At 44.8% G+C, this 11,887-nt stretch overlaps 1 protein-coding gene across 1 annotated transcript in view; it reads left to right on the top strand.

The window, feature by feature from the left end:
- LOC133124820 (pre-mRNA-splicing factor RBM22-like) overlaps window positions 1–11,282 on the top strand; it is a 187,365-nt gene extending 176,083 nt beyond the window's left edge. The window contains exon 12 of the mRNA XM_061236332.1: window positions 11,233–11,282. The gene's annotated coding sequence lies outside the window, so the exon portion shown is untranslated. The remainder of the gene's footprint in view (window positions 1–11,232) is intronic.
- Window positions 11,283–11,887: the final 605 nt, after the last annotated feature.

Genomic DNA, 11,887 nt, shown 5'->3' with positions numbered 1-11,887 from the left:
CTTCCATCGAGGGGAGAGCTACTATCGGTTGATAAGGTGCCTGGTACTCTGGAACCGGAAGGTTCCGTAGCAAAGTTCTGGAATGGAATGCTCAGTGTCCCTTGGGTGGAATGTTTCCGTGTCATAAGGCCTTGCCTGTGTGCGGTTACCATGGAGAAACATGGGACAGTGTTGTGTGGTCCTGGCGAGATGCAGGCGCATTTCATAAACAAGATACATAATTTAAGGGGTAGCAGACTTGTGGCTGCAGTTCGCTGCAGTTTCACACCGGGGACCGGGGTTGGATTCCCGGTCCTGCCAAAAGCCAAGTTTGGCCGGCTCACGTGGGGCAGCAATAATTGGCTCGCTGCTCCAGAGGGAGGGTCTTGGCAGGGTTAGTAGATCGCCACACAATAAGCACCTCTGACACCTCAGAAACACAGGCACTATTATGAGAGATGAGACGTCTAGAAGAAGGCGTGTCGCTCTTCCTCAGGCTGCCAAAGGGTGGGGTGTGGACAGTGTATGTAACACTTACTCTTATGGGAATAGAGAGGGGGTTCAATTGGCTACCAAATTATGAGAAAGAAGAAAAAATCCGAAAAAAATAAAATAAATTATACATAATTTGTTATTTAGCTGACGCTTTTATCTAAAGTGACTTACAGTTGATTAGACTGAGCGGGGGGACAATCCCCCCCTGGGGCAATGTGGGGCGCTTATGCTAAAAAGAATCTTTGCTTGTCAAAAATATTGGCAGAAAATATTGGGACTTACAGGCCAAATGTAGGGCATCAGAGATAATGAGGATGCCCAAAGTGAGACCGCTTCCGCGAGCCGAACATTGTGTCAGGGGCAAGGTTATTATCGTTAGCAAAACTATTATAACCCTGGTCAGGGGTGTCCTCATTCCCCTGAAACGCCTCGAATCACGTCATCCTCTCTCTCTTTCCCGGAGTTCGCGGAATTACTCAGGAGTACTTTTTTTTTTTCAACGGAGGCGATGATTGGCCGTAGGCACGGAAACCGTTCTTTTACCACCTCCAGTGTACGTCAGTCCCGAGGGCAGAGACTACGACCGCGCTGAAGATAGCAGCGTAGACGGTGCAAAATAATTACATGTGTTTACGCCGCACGGCGAAGCGCTATCCGCAGTGCTGACACCACGAGTGTGCTAATGCTGTTTCACGACCTTTCCTCCGTGTCCTGCGATAAAACAGGTCTTTATATCAGCCTCTTCACTGGCCTTGAGTTTCTCACTGTGAGTCATTTACTGAACACATTTCCGTGAATCACTTAGATGTACATACCATTTCTGTTTAGGCGGTTCATTTAGGTGGAATCCTTTGTAGATGTGTTCAGTTTAAATCAGAAATTCACCAGGCCTTGTGAGTGCTATAATGCAAATGTTTTATTTTATTTTATATTATCTTATGCACAATTCAGAAATGGATATTTTTTTCATTTAAAGCCTTTGGCTGGTGTGTTTATTCAGTGAATTGTGCAGATTACATTCTTCATTTGTGAACCATTTGCGTTGTGTAGCTGAATGAATATCTTCTGAAGCAGTTCATGTTAAGCACCTTTGCTCAAAGACAAAGTATTCCCAGCTGGGAGCATTCCCACAACCTGGGAATTACAAGCCCCATTCCCGGAAGTCCAGGCCTGGGGTGTTGTGAGATTGGCAATGACAAATTTCATTTTTTACCACGTACCGAGTACATATATGATTTTTTTTCATGGTATGAACAGCATATAATTGCTTGGATATTTACAAATTCCGATCTGGGGAATATTTGTACAGTACATGGTTAAATTCAATAAACAGCTGATAGCTGGCCATGTTATTTATGTCTGAACAGTGAAATGACATTCACACCCTGTCAAGTGCTTTCTTTCCCACATCTCCTCACGAGACACAGTACCGACCTCATAATGCCATGAAAGAAATAAGAAATAAGAATATTCAGCTCAGAATCTCTGGCATTACACAGAATATTCAGCTCAGCATTACACAGAATAATCAGCTCAGAATCTCTGGCATTACACAGAATATTCAGCTCAGAATCTCTGGCATTACACAGAATATTCAGCTCAGAATCTCTGGCATTACACAGAATATTCAGCTCAGAATCGCTGGCATTACACAGAATATTCCGCCCAGAATCTCTGGCATTACACAGAATATTCAGCTCAGAATCTCTGGCATTACACAAAATATTCAGCTCAGAATCTCTGGCATTACACAAAATATTCAGCTCAGAATCTCTGGCATTACACAAAATATTCAGCTCAGTATCTCTGTAATGTACCTTGGCGTGTCAAACAAACTGCAGATCCGAAACCCAAGCACATTAACGAAAAACACAAACGCAAAACACAAATTTCAATGTCACAACATAACGGAAATGAAGAAAAAAAAAAGAAGACAAGCGCATTAATCTGTTTTGCGTTATGCGCTACGCGCTTGTGTTTTTTAAATTTGCAAAGCGTTTTTTAGTATGCAGTTCTTTTGACACATCTCGGCCATCATAGAAATGGGCTACTAGTAATTTTCCCCGAGATTTTCTGCAAGCCAGCGACACTGACTCCTATTCATCATAGATAACCTTGTTATCAAACTGAGAGATTTATCATCTCATTTAGTCATTGTTGTGTTGTTAGAGGAATGCCTTTCATAATGAAAAATAGCACTAATTGTCCATTAGTTATGTTATTTATTCAGGTTATTATGGCATTAAGGAATCGGTCTTATACAACTTGTTTTTGATGTTGCATTGCAGCCAAGATTGAAACCTGGGACTGTGTGGTGACTGGACTACTCACCATACTGTCCACCATAAATTGTATACATAGATTATTTATAAAACGAAAGATGTGTAACCCAGTTAAATACTGAAAAGATAAATGTAAATCACTGTGAAATTCAATGCACTGCAGTGATGCTCAGTGTCAGTTGCAAATGTGGATTTAGTCCTACAGTATTAGCTAGTTTAGTTCAGTGAGCTCACAGTGCTATTTTACCACATGTATTCTCAGAGGGTGGTCACATTAAGGAACATCGCCTTTCCAGGCTGTTTATAATATGTCTCACGTGATATATCACATTAATGACCTTATTTTTAATAAGCAAATACTGGCAGGTAAACTCAGCTAAGGCAATTGATAGCCATCTGCTGAGGACCATCGAAGGTCGAAGGAATGAGAACGAATGAACCAGGCCTGCTTGTTCACAGTCGACTGACTGCCATTAAGCATGCAGCTGGGGGCTGCCTAGAGCAGGGCTGCCCAACCCTGTTCCTGGAGATCTACCATCCTGGTAGATACCATACCATCTACCATTTAATTTCAACAGCTCAAAACTGAACACAACTAACAAGGATTCCAGCTAAACTCACCACCTAAACGGTTCCATTTACACCACGCATCAACGGTTCGTCAGTCATTCATCTCATGAAATGATTTATTAGATAATAACTCGTCCTCCACTACGTTCATAACTTTTTGCGGTTCCTGGATCGCGGTGAAGGAGAGACTCACCGTCGCGTGTCGGTGAGTTGCGGTGAACCGGGCCCAAAAGCAGGAGGGCGAAAGGGTCGCGGAGCTCGTCGAGTGCGTTCCCGAAACATATGGGGGAGCTCTAGTGGAATTACTGGAACATATGCTCACCGCAATGCAGATGCTGGCTGACCGCGATAGCCACAGAGCGGGCGATGGAAGGACTCAGTGATGTAGCCCCCCAACGCTAGAGGCCCATGTTAATAAAACAGGCACCTGATTTAAAGTTTAAAGCTTTAAAGCTGCAATAGGTAAGATTTCTGCGTTTTGCGTTTGCAACATAAGCGCGTTCACAGAGAATGGGGAGGGACAAAGGGTGTTTGTTGCTGCTGTTCCTTTCTTGACTGTTACCTATTGTAGCTTTAATGTCCGTCTGCCTTGTGATTCGATTGCTTTAGTTAAGGTGCCTAACGGTCTTTTGCTTTATTTAATAACCTTTGCCTGTATTGCTAGCCATAGTTTATTATGAATGTATAGCTGAGCATCTGTCAATGATTGATGTTTTATGTGTGGGAAGAGTGAAAATCAAGCACTGTGAATGTTGTATTGATCGAATGCTTTGGGGATTCCGGGTTTGTATTACCGGAAATATATCCGTATATCAGGGTCTTCTTTAAGATGGTACGTTTATAAAATGAAGTGAATAATAAAACCAATGAATTCGAAATAAATTCAATATGCCGAAGTTGATTCTGAGACACCAAAACCCTTCCCCCCCCCCCCCCCCCGTCAACACGTTTCTCGAGTTTGCAGGCTCGCTTCAGAATTTCAAATGAAATCCTAATGACGCCAGTGGAAGGAACAACTGCTCGGGTGGGCATCCCAGAATCCTCCACTGCGCGACGCGGACACTCGACGACTGCAAAGCCCTGCTCTGTAACTGAGAGTGTGTCGAAAATGAAACGAGCCGAACAGGTGTCGTGGGAGAAAAAAGGGGGAAAGAGAACGGGTGATTTTCCTCTTTCTCCTCCGGCAGGCCCTGGTTGAGTCTCTCTCGGTGTGATTTGCAGCCTGGCGGCAGAGTGACTCTCCCTGTGAGGGTCACAGCTGCATTGAGAAACGCAGCATTCGCACTGACAAACACCCAAAACCACATCAGTCACATCAGTCAATTTCAGCAAGCATTTTAGTCATATTCAAACTCAAAAATCAAAATCTAGTTAGTTTCTACTAATTTCTTTCCTTCATATGCCATTGAGGTGAGACACAGTTCAAGATTGGGGTAAGAAATCTTTACTTTAACCTTTTCAATTTCGAAAAGCAAACCATAACTTAAAATAAGCTAATGCTTTCTACTTTAGACAAAAAAAAAAAAAAGATTGTAGAAGTCCCATTACACAACTAAAACAGTTGATCCCCAGTTCTCCACCAGTTGAGATGGACAGGGATTCATCCTCAAACAGCCAGAACCTCCACACACTCTCAATAAAACGATTACTTTACAAAATTATGGACAGTGATTGCACAGCAGTGTGTACTAAATCGGTTGAAGTCACATATAATTATTAATATTGCATCCAGGGACTGTCCATAATTTTATAAAGTAATCATTTCAACGTGACAGCCGACCAATTATTCATTTTTTCGGTGCACTTTTTAACCAGCAGAAGCAGTCAGGCTGCTCTTTTGTGCAACACCTCTTAGACCTTTCCACATGATCTCACCGTGTTATTCATATTTAAACCTGTCCCTCGCCAGAGTACACAGCTCATATCAACACAATATAACTCCCAGAGGCCTGAACCGGCTGAGGACACTTCAACCTTACTCGAGGCACAGATTACACTTTTTATAATCCTTTGATACAGTTTGGGAGTTAATGGTCGGGGTGACATGGCTCAGGCAGTAAGAGCAGTCGGTCTGGCAGTCGGAGGGTTGCCGGTTCGATCCCCCCACCCGGGCTGTGTCGAAGTGTCCCTGCGCAAGACACCTAACCCCCCAAATGCTCCTGACGAGCTGGTCGGGGCCTTGCATGGCAGCCAATCGCCGTCGGTGTGTGAGTGTGTGTATGAATGGGTGAACGGAGAAGCATCAATTGTACAGAGCTTTGGATAAAGGCGCTATATAAATGCCTGCCATTTACCATTTAATGGAGCAATTTGGGTTAAGCACATTGCCCCGGGATACGTGGCTCACCCTGGCTGGGAGTCAGACCTGATTGGAGTTACAAAGTGCAGTTCTGAAGCTCCCTTCCTCAGCCATTACATACACCAGGGTTGCACAGCAAGGGCCGATCCGTTCCAGGATTTTGGGCCAACTTCTGGTCTCGATTATCTTAATTAACTGCATCTTATCTGACATGAGTGTGAGTACAGGCTCCAGACTGCAGACTGCGAGTGTGTCCTGATGACTTTACTGTGCTCAAGTGCAGGCTTGAACCAGGGTCATTCACAGAGCTGTCAGCAAATTAAAAACAAGGCAATCGTTTGGAAAAAAAACCAATACGCAGACCGGCCCTCGAGGACCGGAGTTGTGCACCCCTGCATTACACTGTCATCTAGTATATCCCCAAACAGACCCACTCCAATCCAGACACCTTGAGGCTGAAGGATCCTCAACAAAACCAGCCTCTATTTCTCTCTGTTGTTTGTCAAGAAGCATACAATTTCTTTTCAGCGTATGCTTATATTGGACAGTACAGACAAACCCAATCACTCTCAAAACTGATGCATGAAGAAAAAAAAAATGGGACGTGTCATTTCCTTAACGTTAAGGACAGCACATTTTGTGTTACTTTCAATGCAGCCGGTGTTTAAAAGTCTCCCTTCATAACACAGAATCTGTTGCATGAAAGTTCGCAACTTTGACTCAAAACCTGTTGAAAGCAGCATAAACATACTCACACATAAAGTGTGTCGAGTTTCGCCTCATCCTGTTTCAGTGTGATCATTTGTGCCTCCCAGTTTTGTTCTTAAGCATGTTCCCTTCCCCTTTATTAATACATTTTTAATAAAATGCTGACTGTATATTCTCCAGGACACAGTGCAGCAAACGTAGGCATAGACGCAGGTACGGCAGGTATGGTAATGAGCGAGAACCTCGTCCGGTATATCCGTGCTCCTGGAAATGCAATTTCCGCCCTTTTCTCCACAAGGTTGCTGAGGGCCGTGGTTGCGCAGAAGGGCTCTTATCTTCTCGGAGCCCACCGGTCCTTTTCCCCCAGAATGCTCTGGGATGCTTCTTCAGCCGTGTGCGCACTCCTGGGATTCATTTTGCAGCCTCTTCCTTGCAAACCCACAGTGTGAAAGGAGGGCGAGAGAGACCCCCGAGTGGACTCCGCACAGTTCTGCGTCCACACCCGGGGTGGGGGGTTTTATGATTAATGTGCACCCGCCAATCCCCCCCCCCATATTCACATCTAAGAAAAGAAGACATAATCAAACAAGGAGAATGATTATAATTAACACAAAAGATTATACTTCTATTCAAATTCAAATAGCAAGTACAGGTTTTTTTAAATTTGCAATTAGAAATTCTGTCCCATTATTGCAGACATGATTTCAATTAAATAGTGCTTCTTTTATTTATTTTTTTGTCTGGGTGAAGATATTTCATCTCCGCATTAAAAAAAAACAACAACATTATTATTTTGCCTAAGAACTACAAGCCCTGTAAGAGTGTTATTGATTTTAATTTTAAGAATGCCTAAAGGGACCCTTGCACAGTATTACAGAAAGTAATCAATAGTTAAGTCTATGTTTATCATTGCCAGAGAAATGCCATTCAGGAAACGAACCCAGGGTATAGTTAGACATGTTGTAAAAAGCAGGGCTGACAGAGAATGATGGGAAAGTTTGATTTCATTATTCACCTCATATCACAAGACCTATTTAAAAATGGTCATAGACAGTACGTTTTTTTTAAAGTCTATTAATGGTTAATTTCAACAAGTTAACTTTTTATGTTCTCTATAAAGCCTTCTGTCGAAAGTCAGTGATCACTCACACACACACACACACATACACACACTGTACTGTATCACTCACACACACACACACAAACACCCCCCCCCCCCCACACACACACTGTTCTCTATCACTGTACAGTATCACCCACACACCTATCACAGACCTCACACACATATCACATGTGTTTATTTGTTTGAGTGTGTGATTGGTGTGTGTGAACGTGTGTGATTAATACTGTACAGTGATACAGTGAGAACAGTCTGTGTGTGTGTGTGTGTGTGTGAGTGATACAGTACAGTGTGTGTATGTGTGTGTGAGAGAGTGATACAGTACAGTGTGTATGTGTGTGTGTGAGTGATACAGTACAGTATGTATATGTGTGTATGTGTGTGTGTGTGTGTGTGAGTGATACAGAACAGTGTGTGTATGTGTATGTGTGTGAGTGATACAGTACAGTGTGTGTATGTGTGTGTGAGAGAGTGATACAGTACAGTGTGTGTGTGTGTGTGTGTGTGTGTGTGTGAGAGTGATACAGTACAGTGCATATATGTGTGTGTGTGTGGGTGATACTGTACAATGATAGAGAACAGTGTGTGTGTGTGAGAGCGATACAGTACAGTGTGTATATGTGTGTGTGTGTCGGGGCGGTGGACGGTTGTGGGGGTGGATTAACATCATTAACCCTCCGCATAGCTCCCGTGTCCCTCTGCCTCATATTAAGAGCAGACTAACAGCAGCTCTGCGCGAAGCCGGGCCGGCCGATGACTCTCCCTCATTCCCTCGTGTCTCCGATGGGGAGGCATCTCTCACCCGCTGCAGCACAGCTTCAGGAGGTCACACTCGGGGTGGGAGCGGGGCATTAGCCAGGGCCGCTCCGCAGAGCTCCGCACAACGTGTTCCGACTTCTCCGCTCCATTTAACAGCGAGCGTGTCCTGCTAGCCGCCGAAGCTCTCCAGATCACGGCAAATATTTATGTTATCAAGGCCTGTTAGCTGACACGCACACGGACCACACGTGCTGCACACACAGAGACACTGTATAGGCATATTATAAACTCTACATTTTTTAGCAATAAAAACCTTTAAAAAAAATAAATAAAAAAAATAACCTTTGTGATGGATTGGGTGCATTCCTATCTCTCGCCCCAATGCATGCTGGGATAGGCTCCAATCCCCCTGCAATCCTGAGCAGGGATAAGCAGGATGGATGGATCTATGGATCTGTGCTTTGCTAAGCGAAACCCTTATACAGAGTTACAGACATTGGGTACATCAGCTCTGTTCAACTCCACATCCTACAGGCCGCCGTGTCTGTAGGGATTTGCTCCTACCATGCCCGTCACCACCTGAGTTCACTAATTAGCCTATTATATGAACCAAGCAAGTAGTGAAAGTCATTAGTGAAATCAGGTGGTGCAGTGCACTGTAGGGGAAAATGCCTGCAGACACCGTGGCCCACAGGATAAGGAGTTATATAATCATCCATTTAAGCAAAGAGCAGTTATAGACACATTTCCTGGGTCAGGTGACAGAGCGCAGAAGTCCAAGTTCTCTGACCTGGGAGAGGAGGTCACTCCAGGGAATGTTTCTATTTTAAGCGGAAGTACGGAATGACTGAGATTCAAATTCTTACACAGATTTTACACGACTATTAAGCATCGTGCCTGGAAGGCAGACTCACATCCACTCTGTCTTTGTGACAGTGTCTCTGTGAACAGAGCTGTGCAAATACTAATTGATGACGAATAAAAGAAGAACAATAAACATGTTTTTCTCATAAACAAAATTAAATAATGGCTAGATATCTTTCTGTAGGCAGAAAAGCAAATACTCATTTACAGAAAAAAAATATTGTCTGGTTTCCTCCCACAGTCCAGAGAAGTGCAGTCTGGGTTCATTTGAGAGTCTGAATTGCCTGTCGGTATGAGTGTGTGAGTGAATTGTGGGTGTGTGCAGGTATAAGTGTGTGAGTGAATTGTGTGTGTGTAGGTATGAGTGTGTCAGTGAATGGTGTGTGTAGGTACTAGTGTGTCAGTGAATGGTGTGTGTGTGTAGGTATGAGTGTGTGAGTGAATGGTGTGTGTGTGTGTGGGTATGAGTGTGCGGGTGAATGGTGTGTGTGTGTGTGGGTATGAGTGTGCGGGTGAATGGTGTGTGTGTGTGTAGGTATGAGTGTGTGAGTGAATGGTGTGTGTGTAGGTATGAGTGTGTGAGTGAATGGTGTGTGTGTGTAGGTATGAGTGTGTGAGTGAATGGTGTGTGTGTGTGTAGGTATGAGTGTGTGAGTGAATGGTGTGTGAGCCCTGTCCAGGGTGTATTTCTACTTTTCTCATAACGTCTGCAGGGATAGCCACCACTGTAGAAAATGGAGGCCCCTGCCCTTGGTGTGTCGAAGTGTCCTTGAGCAAGACACCAGACGCTATATAAATGGTTGGCATGTATAGAGCGCCTTTATCCAAAGCGCTGTACAATTGATGCTTCTCATGCACAGATTCACACACACACACTCACACACCAACGGCGATTGGCTGCCAGGCAAGGCACCGACCAGCTCGTCAGGAGCAATTGGGGGTTAGGTGTCTTGCTCAAGAACACTTCGACACAGCCAGGGCGGCATTAAACTGGCAACCCTCCGTCTGCAAGACGACTGCTCGGTATCTCACCCCGAATTGATCCCGACAAGCCAATTGGTGCTTTGCACGGTACCCTTTCACTGCTGGCCTTGGGCGAATGAGATGACTCGTAAAAGCCTTACGAATAAAAGCGCGATATACAAACGCCGTCCGTTTGCCGCGGCGGGTCTGTCGCCGGGTCTTTGTCCCGTTAACGCTCTTTGGCGCGGCTGGGGGCGGCCGCGCGGTTTTCATGCCCAAAGCAGCTCTCTTTCGCGCGCAGGTTACCCTGGGAACGGCGGAACTGACAGTGGCGGCCGCGTCTTCATGAACGTCGGTCTCACGTCCGCATAACGCCGACAGTCACGCGACGAAACACAACTCCTCACCGCCTCCACCCTCGCTGTCCTTACGGATGATTTATGATTCATGATTTATGGCATAATAACACAGAGCTGAGCAGAGCTCCAAGCGGAACACATTAGTGTCGGAACCAGGGTGGCGAGAGGAGAGGAGAGGGGAGTGCAAACAACACGAGGAGGCTGGAGATCGCAGTCCCGCTGGGGGGGGGGTTGTGATTGTGGACGAGGGGGAGCACTGCTGTATACTGAGCGTACGTTCACCGCGATGAGCCGGGGGAAAAACACGATGGCGGCACACGTGAACGTACGTACCGGCCTGCTCCGGCCAACGTCAAGCTCAGAGCTACAGTACCACGCAAAAGTCTGAAGCACATGTAAAAAATTCTGTAAAGTAAAGAAGCCTTCAAAAATAATGAAATCAACTGTTTTAAATATCGATACATTTATCAGTATAAATGTACTATAAAGAGCAGTGAACAGTCAAAAACGAAATCAACTCAATAATTTTTGTGACCATGTGTTGCCTTTAACAGCATCAGTTAGGTACACTGTTCTGCAGTTTTATCAGGAAATTGGCTGGTAGGTTGTACCAAACTTATTTAATCATTTGCGACAGATCTTCTGCAGAATTTTGTTCTCTCGCTTGCTTCTAGCTCTCCAGGTAATCCCCGACAACCTCGATCAAGTTTTTTATTGGACTATTACTTAATATGTTACTTTTTTTAACAAAATGTACTGTAACATTACATTTTTGGGATTTTTGAACACACCTGAATCCCAGGCAAAGGGAGGGTGAACACACCTGACTCCCAGGTAAAGGGAGGGTGGTCACACCTGACTCCCAGGTAAAGGGAGAGTGGAAAACAACAGTTCTCAGGCCTGGTGGACTGTTATTTTACGATCCCAGTAATGCAGCGAAGGCCTGCCGTAAAGTTTGAATGTGGCTGACTGTATTCCGTGCGATTACGCACGGCTCCATTGTCTTGTCGACCGCACTGGATGCCGGCTTCAAATAATCAGAAAAGCAGCAATTTAGTCTGAGGAACCAGCATCGGAGGACAAAGGGCTCGTCTGTCGACTGCGGCTGACAGCGCTTCATTATTTCTCTCTTTTTTTTTGTGTTTTTTTTTTTTTTTGGCCTCGAAGGGGGAACTGAGGCACTTAGAAGCGGGCGGAGGAAGCAACTGTTTCCTTTTATCGTCAGAAGATGTGGGCTCAGCGTGGAGATTTGAGCCTTTTACCGACGAGACACACCGGCGCTTGGACTCAAAGGGTCTCGCGTCCGCCGGTCTTCCGTTTGATTGCTGCGAAAGCTCAAAAAGAAGCTTCCCGGAAGGCACTTTCTCACAGGTGCTTAACACGTCTGTTTCTTGTTCTTCTTTAAAAAAAAAAATTTAAAAAAAAAAAATCCAAAATCAGACCACTTTCTCCTCTCTCCTTCACATCTCCCCGGGCTACTGTGCCGCTG

The sequence above is a fragment of the Conger conger genome, chromosome 3 (assembly GCF_963514075.1).
Source record: "Conger conger chromosome 3, fConCon1.1, whole genome shotgun sequence".
In the NCBI taxonomy this organism is placed as follows: domain Eukaryota; kingdom Metazoa; phylum Chordata; class Actinopteri; order Anguilliformes; family Congridae; genus Conger; species Conger conger.
Note: the sequence above shows the minus strand (reverse complement) of the source record. Positions and strands in the feature narration are given on the sequence as shown.